Below are 19183 nucleotides of genomic sequence, written 5' to 3'. Positions count from 1 at the left end.
TTTTTTTTCATATTATAACCTAAATAAGCCTCCTAATGTATATGGGCTCCACAATATCTACTGTACCATTATTGTCTGTAACAGCCATACCACCCTGCCTTATGACCTAGGACATACACAATGGCTGTCGCCTCTCAAACCTTCCATTACACTTTCTATATCTCCATACCGTCCCCCCACCATACTAACCCCTCTACATATTGTTCCTCCATTTCATGATGTCCCCTCTCCATATATATTCTGTGCCCCTTTTCACACTATGCCATCATACTGTCCACCACGCTGCCACGTTAAAACCAAGCACAGCATTGTTTTTCTTGTGAAATTCTCAATAAGTTTGATGTACCAAATGACCCTCTTCCCATTGGAAAAAATAAAGTTGGATCCAAAATGGCTGACTTCAAAATGGCCACCATGGTCACCACCCATCTTGAAAAGTTTCCCCCCTTCCATATACTAATGTGCCACAAACAGGAAGTTGGTATCACCAACCATTACAATTTTATTTAGGTGTATCCATATACAGTAAAGGGCCCACCCTGTAGTACCCAAAATAATAGTGACAAAATTTGTCCAGATTCCATTACCATGCAGTTACCCAAATGTCACAAATGGATGTAATCAGCATATACTGCAAAAATAATATTTTTTTACACTAACTAGCCATGCCACATAATACCAAAGTGCCACCATACAGTCCTCAAATGATACCAATATCTGACTGTCAACACCAACGAACAACTTCATATAGTTTTCCTAAATCAGTGATATTATGTATGCATTTTATTTATTTTTGTCCTCGTCCCACACCAAAATTATGATGCTTTAGATGCAGTGACATTTTATGGTGGTTATGGGTTTTCTATATAATAGGATGACTGATTCACTTTCAGAAATAAGAAGTATGGATCTGAATGCTAAAAAATGCTGAAACTGTAGCTATCACCACAGAGATACAAGTCTTGAAGTTTGTCATGCCTTCTTTATTAAGGGAAACTAAAGTAGTAATATATAGCCTGTCATTGTAAATGACAGATCACATACATCAGAACTCACCCATGGGGTACGGATGTAAGCTGTGGCAGAATCTCACTGGCCAGGACATGGATTGGTGTTACCACTGTTCGCTCTATCAATCCTCCATCCGATTCTGCATCACAGCTAGTAGTTGTATCCAATCTGTCCTTCTTTTTAGACTGATCCATACATATGAATATAAATGAATTCCCCTGTGGTCTTACAAGGCATTCTATCTGAATAGTTAATGCAACAAAACAGTGACCTTGTTGAAAAGATCTACATGAATTTTCCATATAATTTGCAGTGTTTGAAGTTGTGTTGAATAAACAGTTGGTTACTGATGTACTTATTATTATAGCTACTAGCACTAATTGACATTATTTAACAGTGATATATCCATGAATTATGAACACTTTGTGTGCTTAAGATTCTTCTTACTTACTCTTCACAAATATATAAAGTGAAGGAAATAATTATTTGACCCCTTGCTGATTGTAAGGATTCCGGATGTTACTTGGAGCCTGTTTTGCCCTTGTCCAAGATGGAGTCTGGTACTTCGCCCTGTCCTGGAACTTCCTGTCTGTCCTGCTATTTAAGTCTGGGTCGGGAGATCCTCCTTGTCTGAGTATTTTGTTGCTGTTGGCTCCTGAGCTTCTGCCTGTTTCTTTTGGACTCCTTGATACTGCTGCTGCTCGTTACTTTGCACTCCACCTCTCCATGTTCTGCTTCCTTCAGTCCTCTGTGCTGCTCCTTGATCCTGACTCGCCTCTGGAACTGCTGTGGTCAGTAAGAAATTCTGACACCATTATTTCTTCCTGGACTGTGTCTATTGTGCTGCAGTGCTGGACTTGAGCGGGAATTTTCAGCCCAAAAGGTACATCTAGAGACCTTCTCCTGCTAATGCTCTACCTGTGTATTGCTGGACCCCCAAGTTTAAGTGCTGTGTGCATTCTCACTCATATTATTGCTGGACTTCTCTGTTTAAGTGCTGTGTGCATTCTCACTCATATTATTGCTGGACTTCCATGTTTAAGTGCCGTGTGCACTCCTGCACCATATTTCTGCTGGACTTGTTTGAATTAGTGGTCGCACCCCGCTATTCAGTTTGTTGAACATTTCTATATTGTGCTGTGCGCTTTGTTACAATTGCAGGAAGATCTCTGTTAGTTTTGTTTCCACTTCTTACTTTGTTAAATGCACTTGTTTGCCTTAGCTTTGGTCTCAGATTAGTTTTATCCCGCGCAATCAGATTCCATTGTACCCACATAATAGTTACACTGATTTTGTCAGTTTGCCACTAATAAAGCACAGGCCGGAGCAAGCCACCCCTCCCCCCCACGGCGTGGGCAAAGGCCGGCATGGCAGGGATTTGGAGGGGTGGGGATATGTATAAGGGGTGGGCAATATGCAAAGGGGATGTTTATAGGGGTTGGGATGGGAGGGGTTTGCTCAGTTTCCGCTCCGGATGCAGAGTGAGCAGACCCCCCATCTCCCTGGGCTTACCAATATGGGTTCTGTTGCGCAGGTTCTTGAGAGGCTGCGGGTGGCCGCCCAGCTGACTAGAGGCCCAGGTGTCCGGAATCATCAGAGGAGGCAGCCGGGTTATGTCAGGAGCTCCTGCAGTGGCATGGGGTTCCAAGCGTGTGAGGCCTCTGGAGAGCTTGTCCCCCGACGCCCCTCCTCAGTCCCAGCGATGGCGTAGGAGCCTCTCCAAGGACCCTCTAGGTCAGGTGCCTGCCTGAAAATGTCCAAGCAGGCCCCAGTCTGGGAGGAATCCGATTGCTGGGCTGTGGCCTACGGCGGGGGTAGGGCCTTCTCCCATATTGCTTCATGGGGCAGGGCCTACGCGCGCTGGGACCTTGGCTCTTTCCTGTGACGTCATGGCGGGTCGCCGTGGCGATGACCCCATCAGGTGGCCCGCCTCTTCGGCTGGACACAGACACCGGGGGACACACCAGGGGATTCAGGGCTGCTGGACCTGTCTGAAGTGTTTGGACTGCCGTCATCATCCTCCAGCAGGGCTGGAGAGGACAGTCTTCAAGGAGTATCAGGACATGGGATGGGTGGTGGGCTTACTGCTGGGGGGTTACCCTCTCAGGGTTTGCCTGCGGGCTCAGGAGCTATATTCAGGCCTGTGGCTTCTTAGATTTTGAGGCCAGTCGGGACTGTGGCTTTGAGACCTGGGGGTGGACCTCAGGTCTCAGAGGGTCCTGTGAGTGGATTAAGGACAGGGGATGGCTGGACGAGCTCGATGTCTGCGGCTGGGGGATCACAGCTCCCTCACAGCCCGGGGAGTATGGCTCCATGTCTTGTCTGTCACCATCGTTTCTAATGTCACCATCAGGGGTTAGTCAGGTAGTGGGGGCGGAGGTTCAGGGCCAGGATGTTGGGGCTCAGACTGAGGTAGGGGGTGAAGGGGTTAGAGAGGTATTGTGCAATGTACAGGAGTTGCTCACGCACTTGGATAGGGAGAGGTCGACTCCTTCCAATTTAGCAGTGTGGGTGGGTGCTCCGGGGTTGGGATTCGGCATTGCAGGCTTAGGTTCGGTAGCAACAAGTAGAATTTCCGATCCGGTATTGGTTTTGGTTCAGACGGAGAAAGAGAAGGACTATAGAATTCATCTAGATGATAGGGCGCACGGCGAAGTGTATGTATGTTTTGAGGGCCCGCTCAGGGCTCATCTAAAAAAGGAAGTGCGTGAGAAAATGTGGAAGGACGAATATGGCTTTTGCGATTTTGGCGAGTATAGTGGCGGAGAAGGCTCTGGAGAATTGCTCTGTCTTGTTTTGCTATACGGACTCCATTGGGGAGGCATATAGAGTTCATGGGGTTCAGGCTTGGCTGCGTTACCATGAGCAGTTCAGGCAGAGGAAGGCAATTCATCCGACAATTTGGTGGGACCAGAAGTACATAGGTCTGTGGCTGCAGGTTATGGCGCCGACGAGGTTTGGTCATTCCTTTCAGGGTGGGATCAGGCAGGTCAGTCGGGAGGTCAAAAGCCTGGATTATGCTGACAATTCAATGACGGTCAGTGTAAATTTGGGACCACGTGCAAGTTCAAGCATGTGTGCTCAAACTGTAGTGGTTCCTCCCACGGTGCAGCCAGATGTTTCAGAAAAAACAAGGGAAAGCCAGAAAACAGTAATCCCAAAGGGGGTGATGCCAGTGAAGTTGGATGCAATGGTCCCCAATCTAAATAGATTTCTGGATAGGAGTAAGGCGATTCTTTAATTGTTGGGTTTTCGGGATGGTTTTCGGATCCCCGCTCCTTTTTTTGAGATCCCTAGGGTCCTTAAGAATCTGAGGTCTGCTGAGTAACATGCTGATGTTGTTTCGGAAAAGTTAGGTAGGGAGGTCGCGTTGTGTAGGATATCTGGACCTTTTGCAGTTCCTCCATTTGCCGATTTGGTGGTGTCCCTACTGGGCGTGGTTCCAAAAAAGGAACCGAATAAGTTCCGGCTTATTCATCATTTGTCGTATCCTCGGGGGAGGTTGATGAATGATGGGATTGATCCGGAGCTTTGTTCTGTTGTTTACACGTCATTTGACGAGGCAATGCGCTGGGTTCATCATTGTGATAAGGGTGCATTGTTGGCCAAAACCGATATCGAGTTTGTGTTTCATTTGTTACCGGTTCACCCTGAGAGTGTGAAGTTGTTAGGTTGTTATTGGGGAGGGGGAATTTTTGTAGACAGATGCCTTTCCATGGGTTTCTCCTTGCCCTGTGCGTTTTTTGAGGCTTTCAGTTCGTTTATTGAATGGGTTGTTCGGGATGTGTCGGGTTTTGATTCGTTGATCCATTACTTGGATCACTTTTTGTGTATCGGGCCGGGTCAGTCCAAATGCTGTGAAGTGATTTTGAAGATAGTCGTGTGGGTAGTGGAGCATTTTGGTGTGCTGCTGCCTCCGGGTAAGACTGAGGGGCCATGCAAGAGCCTCTCTTTCTTAGGCATTGTAATTGATTCAGTCAATTGTGAGTTCAGATTGCCCGAAGAGAAGGTGGCAGCTTTACAGAAGGAAGTGGCGCGAGCAAGCCGGTTGAAGAAGCTGTCTCTTCGGGAAGTTCAATCACTTCTTGGGAAATTGAATTTTGCTTGTCAGATCAATCCGATGTTAGTCATGTCCCAGATGTTCAGCATGTGGAGGACCAAGGGGGACCAAAAAAGACCCCAGGATTGCAACAGGAGCATGGGAAAGTGGACGGCGGTTGGAGGGGCAGGGTTTATATAGGGGTCGGAGTAAGTAAATATATATATATATGCAGACAGCGCACACATGCACAATCCTCAGGTTGTATAACTTTCAACTGATCAAAACATTTCTCTCAGTAGGCCAAGAAAGAAATGTGGCAGGAATAAAGTACACCTCATAGTAACTTATGTGTGAGGCAGAGGTGACAAGACCTGCCATCTCGTGGCCAACTTACTTGAGGTGCCCACTGCCCACATATAAGAAAGTTGATGTAAACATATGACTTCCACTATAATGATTGGTTACCAGCCGCCCGACCACACCCATTTCACGACTAGTCACACGCATGTCCACGCCCCAACCACACCCATTTAGCACTGCTGATCACACTGTCTGGTACTGAGGGCACAGTGGCTGGTACTGTGGGCACACTGACGGGTACTGAAGAAAAGAAAGAAAGAACAGAGAGAGAGAGAAAAAAGAAAAAAGAGAGAGAAAGAAAGGAGAGTGAAAGAAAGAACAGAGAGAAAGAAAGTAAAAAGAAAGAGAAACATAGAGAGAAAAAGGAAGAAAGAACAGATAGACAGAAAGAAAGAGGGGACAGAAAAAAAGAACATAGAGAGAAAAAAGAAAGAGGGGAAAGAAGGAACAAAGAGAGAAAGAAAGAAAGAAAGAAAGAAAGAGAAAGAAAGGTGAAAGAAAGAACAGAGAGAGAAAAAAAGAAAGAAAGAGGAAATATAGAACAGAGAGGGAGAGAGAAAGAACAGAAAGTGAAAGAAAGAAAGAAAGAAAGAACAGAGAGAGAAAGAAAGAAATATAGAAAGAAAGTCAAGGAAAGAGGGGAAAGAAAGAAAGATTCTATAAAGATACTATACCAGTCCGGCTCACATTGTAGTGCCCACCTGAGCCTCCTGTTGCAGGACATATCTTGATCCACTCACATGGCCGACATCCCCCAGTCCAAGGCGATCCCGCTGTCCGCGCTGTCGGAGGAGGACATAAGACAAGGTGATGATCTGAAGCATTCCCTGAAGTGCCTCCATGGTTCCGTCACAATCTCCTCTGGTCAGCTTCCAGCACGTCACTTCCTATTGAATGTCACGTGAGAGTTTTCAAGTGCTCCTCGGGGCTCCGCCATGTACTCCTGTGTCCGCAGGAAAAGTAAGCTCCCAGTCGGGCAGTGGGGCAGACTCTCAAAATCTGGGACGGTTGGGAGATATGAATGCTCCACATCATACACCTTGTACACACATGGCTCCGCACACCTCATACACACAGGGTTCCGCTTTGTATGCCTCGTACACACGGCTTTGCTCCGTACACCTCGCGCACACACGGCTCCACTCAGTACACACATGGCTCCACTCCGTAAACCTCGTACACATGCGGCTCTGCTCCGTACACCTTATACACACACGGCCACGCTCTGTACACCTTGAACACACATGGCTCTGCTCCGTAAACCTTATACACATGTGGCTTTACTCCATACACCTCGTACACATGCAGTTCCGCTCCTTAAACACACGGCTCAGCTCTGTACACTTTGTACACACAGGGCTCCTGTCCGTACACCTCGTACACACGCAGCTCCGCTACGTACACGTGTACACACAAGCGGCTTCGCTCCATACACACCCAGCTTCGCTCCGTACACCTCGTACACACAAGCGGCTTTGCTCTGTACACCTTGTACACACACGCGGCTCCACTCCGTACACGCGTGGCTCCACTCCATACACCTCGCACGCACGCGGCCCCACTCCGTACACCTCTTACACGCACGGCTCCGCTCCATACACCTCTGACACGCGCAGCTCCGCTCCGTACACCTCATACACACACGGCTCCACTCCGTAAACACACGGCTCAGCTCTGTACACACAGGGCTCCGTTCCGTACAGCTCGTACACATGTGGCTCCGCTCCGTACACCTCATACACACACGTGGCTTCGCTCCATACACACACGCGACTCTGCTCTGTACACGCGTGGCTCCGCTCCGTACACCTCGCATGCACACGGCTCCTCTCCGTACACCTCTTACACGTGCAGCTCCGCTCCGTACACCTCGTACACACGCGGCTCCATAAACACACGGCTCAGCTCTGTACACACAGGGCTCCGTTCCGTATACCTCGTACACACGCGGCTCCGCTCCGTACACCTCGTACACACACGCGGCTTTGCTCCGTACACACACGTGGCTTCGCTCCGTAAACCTCGTACACACACGCGACTTCACTCCGTATACACATGCAGCTTCACTCCGTACACCTCGTGCACAAACACAGCTTCGCTCTGTACTCCTCGTACACACACGCGGCTCCGCTCCATACACGCGTGGCTCCGCTCCATACACCTCGCATGCGCGCAGCTCCGCTCCGTACACCTCGCACGCGCGCGGCTCCGCTCTGTACACCTCGCACGCGCACGACTCCGCTCCGTACACCTCGCACACGCGCGGCTCCGTTCCGTACACCTCGTACACATGCGGCTCCACTCCGCAAACACACGGCTCAGCTCTGTACACACAGGGCTCCATTCCGTACACCTCGTACACACGCGGCTCCACGCCGTACACTTCATACACACACGCGGCTTCGCTCCATACACCTCGTACACACATGCAGCTTCGCTCCATACACCTCGTACACACACGCAGCTTCGCTCCGTACACCTCGTACACACACATGACTCCGCTCCATACACACGTGGCTCCACTCCGTACACCTTGCACACACACGGCTCCACTCGATACACCTCGCACATTCGCGGCTCTGCTCCGTACACCTCGCAGACGCGTGGCTCTGCTGTGTACACCTCGTGCACACACACGCAGCTACATGCACCCTGTAAACCCCTCCTGACCCCACACATAATTCCTTCATCCAGCACCATGACAACCAGCACAGCAGTCCCACATACAATACATTGAGGGCTGTGTGCACAGGACCTGTGATGAGGTCACAGGAGGGGAGGAGTCAGGTGTCACAAGATCAGGGGCCTCCACTAGAGCCCCTGATCATGTAACCCCTGACTCTTCCCCTCCTGTGACCTCACCACAGATCCTGTGCGCACAGAGCAGGGATTTATCAGTGAGGGGCTGGCGCTGCGGTGGCCGGTGGGTCTGGGAGGGGGAGGAAGGGGTCGGTACATGGGAGAGCATGGCGCTATAGTGGCGGATTATAATGGGGCAATTTTCCTTGGGCTGGTGGGCCCTCCCACACCACTGGGCCCTGGGCTACCGCCCAGATTGACCTCATTATAATCCGCCACTGGTGGTGATGTTTCTCCCCTGTATGTGGAATTATTTGGTCACTATGTCGTTGTACCATGTGATCTGGTCATTGTGTGATGGTATCTGTTCCTTGTATGTGGTATTATTCAGTCACTATGTGGTGGTAACATATGGTCTGAGCATGGTGTGACGGTATTGGTTTCTTGTATGTGGCATTATTCGGTCACTACGCTGTGTTAATATGTGGCCTGGTCATAGTGTAGCAGTATTTGTTCTTTGTATGTGGTATTGTTTGGTCACTACGTGGTGGTAATACATTGTCCGGCCATGGTATGGCAGCTTTTGTTCCTCATGTGTGGTATTATTCGGTCACTATGTGGTGGTAATACCTGGTCCGGCCATGGTGTGATGGTATTTGTCTCTTGTATGTGGTATTATTGGTTATTTTGAAAAATATGTGACAGATTCCCTTAAAGAAAAATATAACTAAATAGAGTTTTGGATATTTTAACCAATTTGTAATAGGTTAGTGTAAGACCATTCCAAAAGATTCTACATTATTGTGGTGACAGGGTTAAAAAATCTTTTGGCCAAAACAAAAGCTGACAGCTATGAATTTGATATGGTGTTCAATGGGAACTGTTAATGTGTGATTGGTGAGGATGTGGTGCAGAAGTGGAGTTTTTCCAAAAGTGGACAGTGGTATTGTGGAAGGTTTGAAGAGTGGAGGCGGAGCTGGGGGGAGTTTGTGAAGAGTCTCAAGGGGGCCTGAAATGTTGTCAGTATGGAGACCTGAAATTTCTGGTGGCAGCCCTGCGCATATCCATATAAATATTTCACTCAATGCACTTAAAATGCACTCATAGATATGCATGTCCACAATACTCACATATTTACACATTATACTTGCATAAATGTAATACAAAAAGACAAACTCAATATTCACAATACACATACAGATATTTATTATACACATTACATTGATATATACAAGCAATAATATAATATTCACATACACATTACACTTGCATATATATATTACACATGAATGTGTAATATACAAATAAACACACATATATTCACATTATACATGCGTGTACACATTAAGCACATATACATACATTATGCATTTACTCACATATTTACATGCATGCACACATTCATAAAATAAATGCACATACAGTAATATACATACACATTACATATTCATGTAAACATCAGGGACATACATACACATTATACACATGTAAGGGGTGAGAAGAAGACACCGAGTGAAGATGGAGTTGAATTGTATATTATGTAAAATAATAATTTATTGTTATTGGTGTTTAATATAAATCTGCATTTTATCCTTATGGCCGGTTTGTGTTTTGGTTTTCTTGGAGCTTTTACCTCAAAGCCATCCCTGGGGATGGGGAGGGCTGTCCAGTAATTGACATGATACATCTTGTTATAACTTTAGTATTATCACTTGTATTTGCTTATCTGACCGTTGTATAGGTATAACCATTGTGTATATAGTGTTTTATCTAGTGTGCTGCTCTTTTATCTTGATCCACGAATCCACATGTCCGTGTTGTCAACTTTAACTTGACATGCTATCGGGGCTGGTCTCTGGCCTGATATAATCCCGTTAACGGACCTGGCTAATATTTAACAAAGAACTGGTGGCAGTTCTACCGGGCTGGCAGCGCAATGCTTCACTGGTGCTAGTGAAAGGTGCCTTTGAGGGATGTGAGTGAGTGTAGTGCCACATTCTCTCACTCCCCATGCCTCACTGGGTCCCTGTGGAGGGGGGTTGTCTGTGTAAAACTATGCAAAGCTGAGCTTACGAATCCCCAGGGGGTGCGGAATGTCACATTGGTGAAAGTGAGGAGACTGTATCACGTGCTCTCTTTGACATAAGTGCAGGTTCGCCAGCAGTGGGATTCTGCGTTATCTCTCTGGTTCCATCCTTCACAATACATTTATACTGTGTGTATATATATATATATATATATATATATATATATATATACACACAGTAAATATGCATATGTATTGTAAGGTGGCTGTCGGACACCTAGTGGTTGGGAGATAAACTTGAAGTAATGCTTTAGTACATATAGGACTAAAAGGGGTTAATTGGCCATGACTGACTGATTGTGAGCAGTTGAAAAGTTGGCATAGAGTGCTGCTCACCATATCTCCACCCCTGTTCACTTTGTAAATTTAGAACTGTTTGTCTCACACATGGCTATGTATATGAAGATTGCAAATATCCTGGATTGAATGCCTTTACTAAAGGAGTGAGAAGCTTTTTTTCCCGCTTTCAGCACCGCTCCAGTGCCATGGCACCATTTTGTAAGCTCAGCTTCTGACAGCCGGAAGTCGGAAGTTACATCATAAGCTTTCAATACAAGGTTATGTGAGCCAGAACGAGGCTCTCATAGACTTGTACTGAAAAGTGACCTCCGCACCACTCCATGGAACACTAAAGCTGTGAGCAGGCCACTTTTCACAGGAGACAAACCGGAGCAACGTTGGAGACCAATGAAGGCAACGTAAGGTGAGTATGAGACAGGGCGCAGCGGACATCCATTTAAAGTACCACTCCAGCAGTACAGTAAAAATATGCTGGAGTGGTGCTTTAAAGGAGCCACATCTTAATATTTCAGCAGTGCTCAGGATCGACCACAGCTCTATCTACATGGTGCTCTACAAAGCTCCGATTCTCGGGATTATGGCGGTTACAGCAATTGGCAAGTTATCCCATATCCCAAGGAGAGGGGATTACTTGGGGTAACCCATTTACAGTATGTTTGGCCATAGGAACATGAAAAACAAACCAATAATGACAATCCAGAAGTGCAATGCAGCCTCTCTGGAAACAAGACAGGAGAAGTGTACTGTATATATAGAGAATAAGGCTCTGTTCACACATTCAGTATTTTACATCAGTATTTGTAAACCACAACAAGCAGTGGGTGATAAATACAGAAACTGTGACGGGTTTCTATTATACTTTTCCTCTGATTGCTTTTCTCCTGGTTTGGCTTATAAATACAGAGTAATTATTATTAGTATTATTATTATTTATTTATATAGCGCCATTAATTCCATGGTGCTGTACATGAGAAGGGGGGTTACATACAACGTTATAGACATTGTTAACCGTAAACAAATTTACAATGACAGACTGGTGCAGAGGAGAGAGGACCCTGTCCTTGTGGACTTACATTCTATGGGATAGTGGGGAAGAGACAGAAGGTTGGGGGTGCAGCAGCTCTGGTGGTGATGAGGCAGCAGCTCGGGTGGTGGTGAGGCGGCAGAATGGTTATTGCAGGCTGTAAGCTTTCCTGAAAAGATGAGTTTTCAGGTTCCGTTTGAAGGATCCGAGGGTTGTGGATAATCGGACGTGTTGAGGAATGGAAGTCCAGAGGATAGGGGATATTTGGGAGAAATCTTGGAGGCGGTTGTGTGAAGAACGAATAAGTGTGGAGGAGAGTAGGAGGTCTTGGGAGGATCGAAGATTACATGAGGGAAGATATTGGGAGATTATTTCAGAGCTATAGGGAGGGGAAAGGTTGTGGATGGCTTTGTAGGTCAGTATTAGTAGTTTCAACTGGATTCGTTGGTGAATTAGGAGCCAGTGGAGGGATTTGCAGAGGGGAGAAGCGAGGAGAAAGGTGGATTAGTCGGGCAGCAAAGTTGAGGCCAGACTGGAGTGGTGCAAGAGAGTTAGCAGGGAGGCCACAGAGGAGAGTGTTGCAGTAGTCAAGGCTGGAGATGATGAGGGCATGTACAAGAGTTTTAGTAGATTGAGGGCTGAGGAAGGGACGGAGTCTGGAAATAGTTTTGAGCTGGAGGCGACAAGAGGTGGCAAGAGTTTGGACGTGTAGTTTGAAGGACAGGGCAGAGTCGAGAGTTACTCCAAGGCAGCGGATTTCAGATGCGGGAGAGAGCGTGATGCCGTTTACCATAATAGATGGATCGGGTAGGGAAGATACGTGAGATGAGGAAAGATAATGAGTTCAGTTTTGTCTACATTGAGTTTTAGGAAGCGAGAGGTGAAAAAGGAGGATATGACTGATAGACACTCCGGGATTCTGAACAGCAGAGAGGTGACATCTGGGCCAGAGAAGTAGATCTGAGTGTCGTCCGCATACAGGTGGTACTGGAAGCCATGGGATTTTATGAGTTGTCCTAGGCCAAGAGTATAGATGGAAAAAAGTAGGGACCCCAGGACAGAGGCTTGGGGGACTCCAACAGATAGAGGGCGGGATGAGGAGGTAGTGTGGGAGTGGGAAATGCTGAATGTGCGGTCAGAAAGGTTTGAGGAAATCTAGGACAGGGCAAGGTCTTTGATGCCAAGGGAAGAAAGAATCTGTAGCAGTAGGCAGTGGTCAACTGTGTCAAAGGCAGAAGACAGGTTGAGAAGGAGGAGGATGGAGAACTGTCTGTTAGCTTTGGCTGTAAGTCATTAGTAATTTTGGTCAGGGCAGTTTCAGTGGAGTGGTGGGGGTGAAGCCAGATTGGAGGATGTCAAGGAGGGAGTTAGATGAGAGGTGGGAGGAAAGTTGAGCATGGACATAATTCAACAATGTGTTTGAAAATGCAAAATGGCACTTCAATACTTATATTAAACACAAAAGGTGGCAACAATGTTTTGTATCTACCGCAAAGAAGCGAACCAAAACAATAAATTTAAAATATTCTTTCTATTAGAAAGTTAAACATATTGAAAAGGACCACATATTCAAAAACTCATCAGAACATACGCCATAAGGGGGCGGCAAAGGATTGACATAAATATATTGACATTACCAGTCGGAACTATATTCAAAATTAAGAAATCTCATATATTCAAACAAATATCCATATATCATGTGCAAAACCCGCATCATTTTTATTGAAATCTCTATAAGAACAGAGATATTAAATATGTATAACTGATCACCTCCCACGGAAGAGCTCACTATTACAGCAAAAAATCAGCACATATTAAGTTGCCAAGGAAAGACTAAAAAGATTTACCCAAAAATTAACAAAGCAATCAATCAAGAAAAATGCCAATGCATCGATATAAAGGGTGATCAATCCTGGATCAAAAACCAAGACACGTGTATATTAAGCGAATGGGCAAAAAAACTACTCCTGGTTATAACGTGTTCAGGTCACAGTATACTATATTTATAAAATACAATTCATTAAAGCTAGCCAAAAGTATAAAAGGTATTTACCCAATAAAGTGCTCCGTTACTGTCCCCTGTGCCCTGATGCGCGTTTCTCCCTACTGCTTCTTCCATTGCAGTCCCCTTATGGGGTTTGATCTGATGAATTTTTGAATATGTGGTCTTTTTAAATATGTTTAACTTTCTAATAAAAAGAATATTTTAAATTTATTGTTTTGGTTCGCTTCTTTGTGGTAGGCACAAAACATTGTTGCCACCTATTGTGTTTATTATAAATACTGAGGTAAAATACTGACCACATACTGATAGTGTGAATGTGGCCTTAATACAAATACAGAGAATTACACCTAGTATACAGGACAGGAGAAGTGTGTGTGTGTGTGTGTAGAGGCTCCACACTATTTACTATAAGTGTGCACTGTACCAATATGAGGACTATGTTGTAGTATGTCCTGTGGAACTGTGATATTGTTATTTAGTGGGCGCTGAGCCTGTGTATATACTGTAATTTGTAGTGGGGCGTCCACACCATTTACAGAGCTCCACACTATATACTGTGTTATATAGACTGGTATGGAGCAGTGTGTATATTATACAGTGTAGAAAAGGGCCTGTGTATATAGTATAGAGTCCACACCATCTAATATACATAGCACTATATTATATACACATATCTACACTATAAATATACACAACACCTTACTGTATACTATATACACAAGTCCTCACTATGTACTGTACTCAGGTATGAATTGGAGCTGAAATTCAGCCCTGGCATTTTAAATCACAGAGGCCCATGTTGTCCCCATTCCCAAGCACCAGATGGGATATATTACTAATATTGCAACGGACGGAGAAAAGCAAGATATACTACAAGACCAATATTTCTAATGATACCCATGGCCTGCTGGGGTAAGTGATGGAGTCAGGTACTTTGTGCTTCATCACAACTATTAACAGAATGGGTGTCTTAAGAACACTCATCCTGTTAACAATGTAGCAGCCAAGTGGCCCACAACCAGACAGGCCCTTCTGACATTTGCCAGAATTGCCAGTCCGGCCCTGACTGTACTTAAAGTACCCGTGTCAGCAGGATTGTGCACAGTAACTACAAACAGTGTCAGGTCAACAGCGTTATATTGATTATGACACCAGGAAATGAAATCCGTCTTGTGGTTGTTGTGTAATCTTTATTATCCATTTTGAGTTCAAGATATTTTCGTGCCCTGGGGTGGCCTATTAGGGGGGGGGTCTTCATGTGATCCCTCATTGACCCGCCCCCTATTTTACAGTAGCAGCAGTCGCATCACCTTTACATATACCGATAGCTGCTTCTGCTCAGGCGCGGCGGGCGCCATTTTCAAACTGATTTTTTATTTTTTCATTTGTTTTATGAATTTCAGGATATCCTTAAACAAATGAATTATATACACAATGCACATGCGGTCATGCTGCAGCGCAGGAGCCACCGCCGACATCTGCCTGCAGAAGGGGATTCTTTCCCCAAGATTATATATATATAATCATATGTAAAATAGGGGGCGGGTCAGTGAGGGATTAGTGACCTGTCAGAAGCCCATACTGAAGCTTTACCGATTAATAACTAAGCACCACATGAAGACCCCCACAGGCTGCCCCGGGGCACGGGCATATCATTAATTCAAAACTGAGAATACAGATTACACAGCAACCACAAGATGGATTTCATAAACCAAGGTATCATTATAATCAGTATAACGGCATCGACCTGACACCATGTGTACAGTAGGTTACTGTGCACAATCCTACTGACAGGTTGCCTTTAATTATGCTGATTACGTTACACGGGATGCGCCAGGGCCAATGTGTATCCATCGCACGGGACGTGCCGGGGCCGACATGTATCCACCGCACGGGACGTGCCGGGGCTGACGTGTATCCACCGCAAGGGACGCGCCGGAGCTGACGAGCATCCACCACATGGGGTACGCTGGGATTGTTATATATACATTGCATATGTGATATTTGAAAGTGAAATTATGGGCTGTCCACACACATACACACACTCACACACACACATATACAGCTCTGGTAAAAAATAAGAGACCACTGCAAAATTTTCAGTTTGTCTGATTTTTCTCTTTATAGGTATATTTTTGAGTAAAATGTATATTGCTCTTTTATTCTACAAACTACTGACAACGTGTCTTCGAATTTCCAAGCACTAAATTTTGTATTTATTTTCAGAAAATGAGAAATGGTCAAAATAACAAAAAAATGCAGTGCTTGCAGATCTCAAATAATGCTAAGAAAACAAGTCTCCAGGTCCAGATGAATTACACCCCAGAGTACTGAAGGAGAAAGCAGAAGAAATTTTTGAACCCCTCTCCATAATCTTTGAAAATTCTTGGAGAACAGGAGAAGTGCCAGAAGACTGGAGAAGAGCAAATGTTGTTCCTATCTTCAAAAAGGGGAAGAAGGTGGACCCAGGCAACTATAGGCCGGTGAGTCTGACTTCTATACCAGGAAAGATCTTTGAACAAATTATTAAACAACATGTATGTCAATACCTGGATAAGAATGAAGTGATTAAACAGAGTCAGCATGGGTTTCTAACTAATAAGTCATGTCAGACTAACTTAATTTCCTTCTATGACGGTATCACTGATTGGGTGGATCAAGGAAATGCTGTAGATATAGTATATCTTGACTTCAGCAAAGCATTTGACAAAGTCTCTCATACAATCCTTATTGAAAAAATGACTAAGTATGGAATGGACAAGGCAACTGTTAGGTGGATTCATAACTGGCTTAGTGATCGGTCCCAAAGAGTGGTCGTAAATGGCTGCACATCCAGTTGGAAGAATGTCTCAAGTGGGGTACCACAGGGCTCTATCCTGGGCCCTGTATTGTTCAACATCTTTATCAACGATTTAGATGAAGGAATTGAGGGTAAACTGATTAAATTTGCTGATGACACAAAGCTAGGAGGGATAGCTAATACTAGAGAAGAGAGAGAGAGGATTCAAAAAGATTTAAATAAACTGGAGAAGTGGGCAGCAACTAACAGAATGGTTTTTAACAGGGAGAAATGCAAAGTACTACATCTGGGCAATAAAAATGAAAAAAGCATATATAGAATGGGAGGAATAGGGCTAAGTGACAGCACATGTGAAAAAGACTTGGGTATACTAATAGATCACAGACTGAATATGAGTCAACAGTGTGATGCAGCAGCAAAAAAGGCAAATGCAATTCTAGGATGTATTAACAGAAGCATACAGTCTAGATCACGTGAAGTCATTATTTCCCTCTACTCCTCTTTGGTCAGACCTCATCTGGAATATTGTGTCCAGTTTTGGGCACCACATTTTAAAAAAGACATCAACAAACTGGAGCAAGTTCAGAAAAGAGCGACCAGAATGGTGACCGGTCTGCAAACCCTGTCTTATGAGGAAAGGTTGCAGGATTTGGGAATGTTTAGTTTGCAAAAGAGAAGACTGAGAGGAGACTTAATAGCTGTCTACAAATATCTAAAGGGCTGTCACATTGTAGAAGGATCAACTTTATTCTCATTTGCACAAGGAAAGACTAGAAGCAATGGGATGAAACTGAATGGGAAGAGACACAGATTAGATATTAGAAAAAACTTTTTGACAGTTAGAGTGATCAATGAGTGGAACAGGCTGCCACGAGAAGTGGTGAGTTCTCCTTCAATGGAAGTCTTCAAACAGAGGCTGGACAGACATCTGACTGGGATGATTTAGCGAATCCTGCTTTGAGCAGGGGGTTGGACCAGATGGCCCAGGAGGTCCCTTCCAACTCTACGATTCTATGATTCTATGATTCTAATCATTTAGAAACAGCAATTCTGATGTCCAGAAGTCAATATTTTGTGGAATAACCATGATTTTTAATTACAGCTTTCATGAGTCTTGGCATGCTTGTCACCAGTCTGTCACACTGCTTTTGGGTGACCTTTTGCCACTCCTAGTACAAAAATGTAAGCAGTTCTTCTATGTTTGATTGCTTGTGACTATCCATCTTCCTCTTGATTACATTCCAGAGGTTTTCAATTTTGTTCAGGTCTAGAGAATGGGCTGGCCATGACAGGGATTTGATGTGGTGGTCCTTCATCCACACACTGATTGACCTAGCTGCAGGGGCGTACCATCAATAGTAGCAGACCACGCAGCTGCTATGGGGCCCAGACAGGTGAGGGGGCCCGGATGGGTGAGGGGGCCAGCGACGGCTGCTGCAGTTTGGCAGCTGTGCTGACACAGTACTATCTCCTTTAATTAAATGTAAGCGATGGCTGCCGGCCACTGTATACCCCCTTGAAGCACCCCTTTCCATGTTTCCTGGTCAGCAGTTGGCTGAAGTCTCTGGCTGGATTTTCATAAGAACACCACGCCTCCTGGCAGCCAGAGAGCAGCACAGTGCATTGCAGGAAGCAGAAAGCAGAAAACATTCATGAGCCTCTCTCACTCAAGACGGTGAGCCCGGCTGGGGGTGGATTTTTTTTGCTAAATGTGTCCCCTCACTGTGCTGGGAGCCTGGCACTTTACATTTACAATGGCTCTGGCTGCACTTTACACCTTAGGGAGGGGGGCCCAGCTGCACGCACTGTGGAGGGTGCCCTGCATGCACTGCAGGTGTGTGTGTGTTTATATATATATATATATATATATATATATTTATATATACACGCACACCACTGAGCCACCAATGATTTATTCTGCTTTGCTAAATGTCTGTGTTATATATATTGACAATCAATCAGCTACTTGTTGGCCAATAGCTGATAGCCCATTTTGGCATTTCTTATGCTCACAGGATGATCAGTATAGATTGTTTTGTGTGCATAGATTATTATTGTTCTCAGCAGCACATACTGGTTACAAAGAAGGATGTGTTACTGAGTGGGATTATTTTTAGGCCAGACTGAAAATCATTTTAGTGCAGTATATATGAGTTTCTGGACAGTACTTGGGCCCCTGTGCAGTATATATGGGCTCATGGACAGTATTTGGGCCCCTGTGCAGTATATATGAGTTCCTGGACAGTTTTTGGGCCCCTGTGCAGTATATATGAGCTACATGACAGTATTTGGGCCCCTGTGCAGTATATATGGGCTCCTGGACAGTATTTGGGCCCCTGTGCAGTATATATGAGTTCCTGGACAGTTTTGGGGCCCCTATACAGTATATATGGGCTCCTGGACAGTATTTGGGCCCCTATGCAGTATATATGAGCTCCAGGACAGTTTTGGGGCCCCTATACAGTATATATGGGCTCCTGGACAGTATTTGGGCCCCTGTGCAGTATATATGAGCTCCAGGACAGTATTTGGGCCCCTGTGCAGTATATATGGGCTCCTGGACAGTATTTGGGCCCCTAAACAGTATATATGGGCTCCTGGACATTATTTGGGCCCCTGTGCAGTATATATGGGATCCTGGACAGTATTTGGGCCCCTGTGCAGTATATATGGGCTCCTGGACAGTATTTGGGCCCCTGTGCAGTATATATGAGCTACAGGACAGTATTTGGGCCCCTGTGCAGTATATATGGGCT

The sequence above is a fragment of the Dendrobates tinctorius genome, unplaced genomic scaffold, assembly GCF_039654945.1.
Source record: "Dendrobates tinctorius isolate UK_male_01 unplaced genomic scaffold, ASM3965494v1 ptg000022l, whole genome shotgun sequence".
Taxonomy (NCBI): domain Eukaryota; kingdom Metazoa; phylum Chordata; class Amphibia; order Anura; family Dendrobatidae; genus Dendrobates; species Dendrobates tinctorius.
This window is presented reverse-complemented; position numbering follows the sequence as displayed.